Source organism: Equus quagga, chromosome 7 (assembly GCF_021613505.1).
Source record: "Equus quagga isolate Etosha38 chromosome 7, UCLA_HA_Equagga_1.0, whole genome shotgun sequence".
Taxonomy (NCBI): domain Eukaryota; kingdom Metazoa; phylum Chordata; class Mammalia; order Perissodactyla; family Equidae; genus Equus; species Equus quagga.
The window spans coordinates 131,331,959-131,339,781 of record NC_060273.1 but is presented as its reverse complement, the minus strand read 5'-3'; the positions used below and the strand labels follow the sequence as shown (position 1 = coordinate 131,339,781).

Genomic DNA, 7,823 nt, shown 5'->3' with positions numbered 1-7,823 from the left:
TTGAAATACAAATGATTACCAACTATGAAAACATCAAGTGTGTGCAAAGAAAAAAAAGCAAGGACGTACTCTAAATACTGACTACATTAAGAGAGGTGGGAATGTAATTAATTCTTTTATATATTTTTTTGTTTTCCTTAAAGTACCTGTGTTAATTTTATAGTGGAAAAGCAAGCAGAGTTAACTAAAACACCCTCACACACACACACACACACACACACAACCTTTTTATTATGGAAAATTTCAAGCATACAGAACAATAGTATAATTTACTCTCAGAACTCATTAACCAACAATTATCAATGTTTTGCTAATCTTCTTTCATTTTAAGTGAATGAAAGTTCTTTCTTCCCATTTACCCCAGAGATCATGTCATTTCACTTGAAATATTCCAATATAATACATAGGACAGTTTTTTAAAAAACATAAACAGCACACCATTATAAAATCTAATAAAATTAATAATTCCTCAATATCATCTAGGACTCAGTCATATTCACATTTCCACAACTGGGAAAGATGTCTTTGACAGTCTCCTTGAATTAGAGTTCACACATGGCCCTGGGGTGTGATTGTCTCTTCATTCCATAACCATGATCCTTTCTTTTTGTCTCTTTCATGCCAGCAATTTATTGAAGAAGCTGAAAATGTGTCCTGTAGAATGTCCCACATTCTAGATTTGGCCGAATGCTTCCTTATGGTTTCTTGTACCTCTCGTCCCCAGGTTTCCCATAAACTGCTGGTTAGATCCAGAGAGTGATGCAGACAAGAATTGTTCATGGGTGGTTCCAGGCACGTCCTACTGTAACGTCATGACACACGTAACGTCTGCTTGTGCCACTTTTAGTGATGCTCAGGTTGATCTGTGGGTTTAGAGGTGAACACATTTAAAAACAATAGGAGGAAATAACTGGAAGATGTCACTTAGATAGAGGGTGAGGAGGTACAGGGTCTCTTAGTCAAGAGAAGGGTGCCATGCTGTTTGAGCGTCGAGTTGCAGACAGAAGAGAGATACAGACCCTCCATCCCAGAGTTCTCAGCCTCCTGCTCTTCTGTGGTGGCATAGCCCCTCTGGTTAAGTTTGATGAATCCTATGTCAGAAACCTTGGGAAGATATGACAATTTTAATGCAGGCTTGGTGAATTCTTGGCAAAAATGCCAACACATTCTCTGGTTTTAGTCCGTCATAGAAATACCAGACACAGAATAAACCAGCTTCAGCAAAACATTAGACGAGGTCTACCCTAAATTCCTGCAGCCCCGCTGAGGGCCCCTGCTCACCACTACAGCCTGGAACGGCCCCCTCACCCGAGCTCCCACCGCCAATGCGTCCTCCGCGCCGCCGCTGCCAGAGTTCTAAAGTGCCGGTCAGCCCACTTCACTGTCCTCGTCCGACTTTTCCAGTGGATTTCTGTGGCCTGCTGGGAAAACTTAAACCTCTTTAGTTTGTCACTTCCTGACCTAGCCCACGGCCATGCTCCCCGCTTCTCATCTGAGCTTCTTTTTCTTCTCTCTTGCTGTTGGTCATGCCTCCCTCCAACGCTCTAAGTGCGCTCAACTCCATGCCATTCTCTGGACACTTTGTCCCTTCACAACTCAGGGGCTCAGATGTGATTATCCCCCTCCTAGAATGCCTCTCCTTTTGTCTGCTTGATGGTTTTCCACCCCTCCTGAGACTCCCGTGCCAAGCGACTTTGACCTTCCCGGTCAGATGTGAGAGCCCCTTCTGTTTCCTCAGAGGTCCTCGTGGGCTCCTTAGCCTGCTGTCGTTCCATCCCAGTGGACTGGCCCAGCCTGACACATTGCAGGTGCTCAGTCAACGTTTGTTGAATGAATTAATTTAACATGAGGCACCATAGGAAGCAGGGAAAGAGTGCTGGGTGAATTTGGCATTGGCTAAACAAGCAAGTCAGCATTTTGGGCCTATCCCAATAGTCAGTCCTTTTTGGTTATTTTTTTCATTCTAGAGTCTTTGATATCATGCCGACCCTGCCTATACTTGCACAAATAAGGGGTTGGAATTCTGCCTGTTCACCAGAATGAAAGACTTCTATTTCTGTCATTGGCTGTATTCAGTACAGCACCTTCCACTTACTAAAAAAAGAAATATTATCAACCAAGCCATTCGGATCCAAGGATGGAGCCGGTCCACGGAGCTCAGGACAAATGTGGTTCTTGGGCATCTCACTTTCCAGCCAGGAGTGGGTGAGAACCCCAAAGGGCTATTACTTCACAGCTCGGGCACCTTGGGCTAAAACAGGCCCAAACGGAGATTCAGTCAGAATTCAGGGATTGCTCTGAAAGCTGAACTGACCATCCTTCTGGAATGCTCCTTCGTGGGGAGCAAGACCCATTTAGCAAGCAAGATGGATAAAGGTGGCCTGGTCCCTGGCTCCTCATAGGCTGAGAGCCCCAGGGAGATGGACAGTGGAAGGAACTGAGTAGGGGTCATCTCGCTGTGGCTTCTGTAGCCTAGATATGCTGTAAGTCCTGAAAGTTTATGTTGGAGAAGGTGTGAACATATCTTCTTTGCTTTTCAACCCAAGTTCACATATCCCTTTCATGCGACTACTTGTTAAGAGTACTTTCTTTCTTAAACTCACTTCTCACGAACTCCCATAGAATTACTGATGCCAGAAAACTTATGATAGGCTTTCAAACCATTCTAAGATATCATCTGGCTGCCAAGTTAAGTTCCAGGTATCTACACAATTTATAGTGACCAAGGAGGAGGGGGTTTTGAGGACTTGGAGTCTTTCCTGTAATAATGACATCAGCTAAGGTTTATCGAGCCCTTACTTTGTGCCGGACATGGTCCTGCGTTCTCTCACGCGGTCTCATGGAGCGAGGGTCAGGCACCAGTATCAGCCCCTCTTTACGTATGAGAAAACCAAGGAAGCAAGTCGAAGTCACTTGCCCAAGAGGGTGGTGTTAACAAGTGACAAAACTACACTTCAACCCAGGGGGGTGTGACCTGGGGCTGAGCTTCTGACCTGTCGTGGACACCACTCCTCTCTTTTCACTGGTTCCATCGTTAGTACATGCTGTGGTCTGAATGTTTGTGTTCCCCTAAATTCGCACATTGCAGTCCTAACTCCCAAGGTGACCGTATTAGGAGGTTGACATTTGGGAGATGACTAGGTCATGAGGGCAGAGCCTTCGTGATGGCATCAGTGCCCTTATAATGGAGATCCCAGTGCACCCTAGCCCCTTCTGCCACGTGAGGACACAGGGAGAAGCCGGCAGCCTGCATCCTAGAAGAGGGCTCTAACCCTAACCCACCACACCGGCACCCTGTCCATAGACTTCCAGCCTCCAGAACCGTGAGCAATAAACTTCTGCTGTTTCCAAGACGCCTAGGCTACAGTGTGGTCTTCCAGCAGCCTCATGGACTCAGACATGTATGCACAGGGTGGAGCCTCAGGCAAAACCCCAAGGGCTTGGAACCCCTGATGATCATGGTTACCCAGGTGCCTGAGGTCACAACACTCTCCCCACTTGCCATTCATTCAACAAACATTTGTCATGGAGCACCTACAATGTGCACACCCTCAACAAGGCCCTGGGGACACAGAGGTGATCAAACTCTGCCAGTCCTAATTGAACCAGCAATGGCTGCTCTAAGGGAGCCTACAGTGTACATGGGACACCAATGCAGGTGGAGTAATCATACACACATGCAAAACTTCAGCAGGGACAGGAGCTCCGTGGCAGAGGAAGGAGATGCTGGGAGAGTGTGTGCAGGGGAAATTGCCCTGGTTAGGGAGGTCAGAGAAGGCTTCTGTGAGTCAGAGACAAAAGAGCTGATATCTAAAGAAAGAGGAGAGGGGAAAGCACACCAGTGACAAGCACAGCATGGGAGGCCCTATGACAGAAAGGGAGTGTGGACATCCTGGGACTAAAAGCTGACCAGCGGCTGGAGGAGGCCCAGCCGTGCTAAGGGCAGTGGGCGGCCTTTGAACCACCAGCTTTGGACTCCATTCTTGAAAAGTTGCTCAGAGCCAGCGGGGCCCCTATAGTCACCATCCGCAGCTGGTACCCACGGAGTTTGGAGGAGGGAGTCTTTATAGCATCACCATCCCTAGAATTCGACTTCACTGGTAGCCAACTCGGGAGTAGAGAGAAGCAGGCCCTGCCCTGCCTGAGAGCTCTTTCCCTTTGGTCTGGTGGGGAATGACAATTCCAGAAAGATGAAGGCTCACGAGGTGGAGATGGTAATTAAAGAATTTGTTTGGAACAAAGATTACCTGCTCTTCTTTGCAAACAAATCAGCCCAGGATAAGGAGTAATTTTAGTGCCCTCGGTTAATAGCACCCCACAGACTCCCCTCTGTCTCCTCCTTTTCTGCCAGATAACACAATCAATTCGCTGAAAAATGTGATGTGTGCTGTTTTCTGGTACAAAGCTCCCACTGACATTCCACGAGCGTGAAGAATAATGATTACGGTGACTCACTTATTACTCTTGTTACTTAAATATTACTCACTAAATTTCGTTAACAATAAAGAGTTACTCTGAAACAACTTCTCTGTCTCACCAGATACAATTTCCCTTTTGGTTTCAGAGCCCTTTCCAGCGCCATGGAAGAAAACTCACTTCTCTGAAAGGTTTTGTGGGTGGGGGAGCTATTTATTTATTTATTGTTTATTTATGCTTTTATCTCAATCTGTCTTTCAAGCTTCCCTCTCCCCTGGGAGTGATTGTGACAGGAGCACGCACAGTCCGCTTCCACAGACTCAAAGCTCTTTATGACAATGCAGAGTGAAGTCTCATCAAAATAATTTCCGAAAGACTGATACCTTTTTCCAGAGTCATAAATTCTTAGCTTTCAAAGTTAGAGGTGTAGACAATCCCTTTAACTCTAAAGAAGCGAAACCAAACTCCTCCTTGGCTGAGGGGTCTGAGTTGGTTGCTTGAAAGCTGGTTTGGATTTGCACTTGCACAAGGCCGCGGGAGCCCCAATCTGAAGCCCTCATCAAGGGAGGCCCAGCCCAGGTGGAATCTGCCGTCTCCACACCCAGGGCCGGGAGACGGCGGGCAGGAGATCCTTGGGAGAAAGTGGGCGAGATGGTGAATTTTGTGTCAACCTGGCTGGGCCATCATGTGCCCAGATATCTGGGCAAACATTATTCTGGGTGTTTCTGGGAGGGTGTTTTTGGATGAGTTTGACATTTGAATCAGTGGACGGAATATAGCAGCTTGCCCTCCCTAACGTGGGTGGACACCACCTAATCCATTAAAGGCTTGGCTAGGGCAAATGCCGACCCTCCCCTGACGAAGGGGGACTTCCTCCTGCCTGCCTGCCTTCGAGCTGGAACATCGGGGTTATTATCCTGCCCTCAGACTCAGACTGAGACATTGACTCTTCCTGGGTCTCGAGCCCCGCGCCTTCCATCTGGAACTACATTGGCTCTCCTGGGCCTCCGGCTGGCTGACTGCAGATTTTGAGACTTGTCAGCCTCCGTAATCACGTGGGCTGATTTCTTACAATACATTTATTTCTCTCTCTATATACACACACACCTCACACACCCACACACACATTCTATTGGTTGTGTTTCTCTGGAGAACCCTAATACAGTGGGAGAGCTGGCTCATAACCCCAGAGGAGTGGGTCCGAGTTACCAGAAGCCTCAACTGACGAACCACTCTGTGTGGATAACCTCCAGAACTCCCTTCTTTCCTTCTAAGTCCCACATTGCTCTGTGAGGGCTCATCGTTTTCTCCATTTCAGTATCACAGGATGGGGCAAGAGACAAGAAAAAAGAAAGTCCAGACTTCCGACTAGGAGGGAGGGAGTAAGGAGGCGGGAGCTCATCTATCCATCCTCGCGCCCAAGGCAGAAGGCCTTTCCACATTGCACTGAGCGTGCTCAAGTGTGCGGTCCTGGTAGACATTGCCGCGTGTCTGTTAAGAGCCTGGTTCCACCTGGCCTCCACCTCTCAGTAGATGTATGACCTTGGGCACTCACTGGACCTCACTTGACTCATTTCTAAAAACGGGGATTAGAACAGCACCTGTCTCGGGGGTTGTTGGGATGACCCCTCGAGAAAATACAAGTACACAGTCCAGCACCTGTGTTAGCTGTTGCTAATAGTCCCGCCTATTCTACGCTAACTTTAATTTAGGGTGAAAATATGTAGATTCAGTTGTTCCATATTAGCTTTTCCTTTGGGACCTCTGCAGACTTAATAACCATAACTTCCAAGTATTCTAAGGCTCGCTATTCAAAGTGTAGTCTGCGGACCAGCGACACAGACATCACCTGGGAGCCTGTTAGAAATGCAGAACTCAGGCTCCAGGTAAAGTGTAGGTGCAGTAACATTTGGTCTAAGGCTCTGACCGAAATGACAAGGAGCCCAGGGCTGGTGATAGATTCCTACAAAGATGCCCTGGAGGCCCCGTCTCCAATTGTTCAGCTCTGGCCAACATAATCACAAACATTACAGGAAGGACTCTGGATTGTAGAAAGAGCAGACCTAGGGGAGGCAGGAGCAGGGCCGTGGTGCGAGCCCCTGGACTCTGCCTCGGTGTGGGCATTGGATGCCTCAACTCCACCTGCCCGTGTATTCCGTTCAAATCCTCTTCAACTGAGTGCAGGCCAGTGTCCTCTACTCTGGGATCAACCGGGCCTGGCCAGGCCTGAGTGGGCAGCTGGGAAGGTGCTGAGCCAGCAGTCACCCCAATTTGTGTCCACTGCAAAGACTATGTTCCAGAAAGATGCATGAGTCCAGATTTTTGCTCTAAACGGCCTTCACAGATGTCCATTTAAATGAGCGTACTGGTTGACACAATGGATCCTAAACAAAGTTGATATAGCGTCAGGCATCTCGAACTTGCCTCAAGGAAAAAATGGAGAAGGCAGCCTGACTCAGAGAGAAGTTATTTTGCAGGATAACAGTGTACTTACCTGATTAAATTATTGAAAACAGCTGCTAGCACATATGGTGCGCGCATTCTTAGCAGAGGTTTCACTTGGAGAGTTTGATCACACAGATGATTCTCCTGGGATTCCAGTGCCCTCTGAAAGCACTGTCTCTAGAAGAACAGAGAGATGCTGGATCTGGAAAAGAGAGGCTGAATTTCCCAGAGGGCCACGTCTGGGAACTGATGTTAGAACTGGGCTGTGTAATCTGAGAGAGAAGACAAGAATGATCTCCACTCTTTATCTGACCCACTCTTTAATCTCTGCCAAAAATACGCACATGGATAAAATCCCAACCACCTGGAACTCAGGTGAGGAGGAGAGGCACATTTTTGCCTGCCAGTCAGCTAAGGCGATAAAGGAATATCATAGCCACGTCTTTGAAGCACTATCCCCCTAGTTCTTTGCACCCGCTAAGCTACACCTGGAGTGTGTTCAGGTGTCTGTGCTACATTCTAAGAAGAGCATTGGAAGCTAGCAGGATCCAGATAAAGAGCATCAGGAGAATGGAGCAAAGTTCTGGAAACCATGTTGCACAAAGAACCATATAATATAGAACCAGGATTGGGAAGCGCGGAATTCAGCCAGGAGAAGCATCTCCAGCCAGGGTGGCCGTGTGGGAGAGGCCACAGACGTGCTCTCTTCTGCTCTCGAGGGGTAACTAAGGCCGTCGAGTAGCAGTTATGGAGGGAAGGATTTTGAATGAAGATAACCACCATTTCTTTTTTTTTTTTTTTGCCTGCTTTTTCTCCCCAAAGCCCCCCGGTACATAGTTGTATATCTTAGTTGCAGGTCCTTCTAGTTGTGGCATGTGGGATGCCACCTCAACGAAGCCTGACAAGCGGTGCCATGTCCACGCCCAGGATCCGAACCAGTGAAACCCTGGGTCACTGCAGCG

The 7,823-nt window shown here is 47.8% G+C and overlaps 1 long non-coding RNA gene across 1 annotated transcript; it reads right to left on the bottom strand.

The window, feature by feature from the left end:
* Positions 1–274: 274 nt before the first annotated feature.
* On the bottom strand, positions 275–7,620 carry LOC124242629 (uncharacterized). The gene is made up of 3 exons (XR_006889482.1): positions 6,911–7,620; positions 1,020–1,104; positions 275–863 (listed from the first exon to the last, which is right to left on the bottom strand). It is a non-coding gene; the product is annotated as an uncharacterized LOC124242629 (long non-coding RNA).
* Positions 7,621–7,823: the final 203 nt, after the last annotated feature.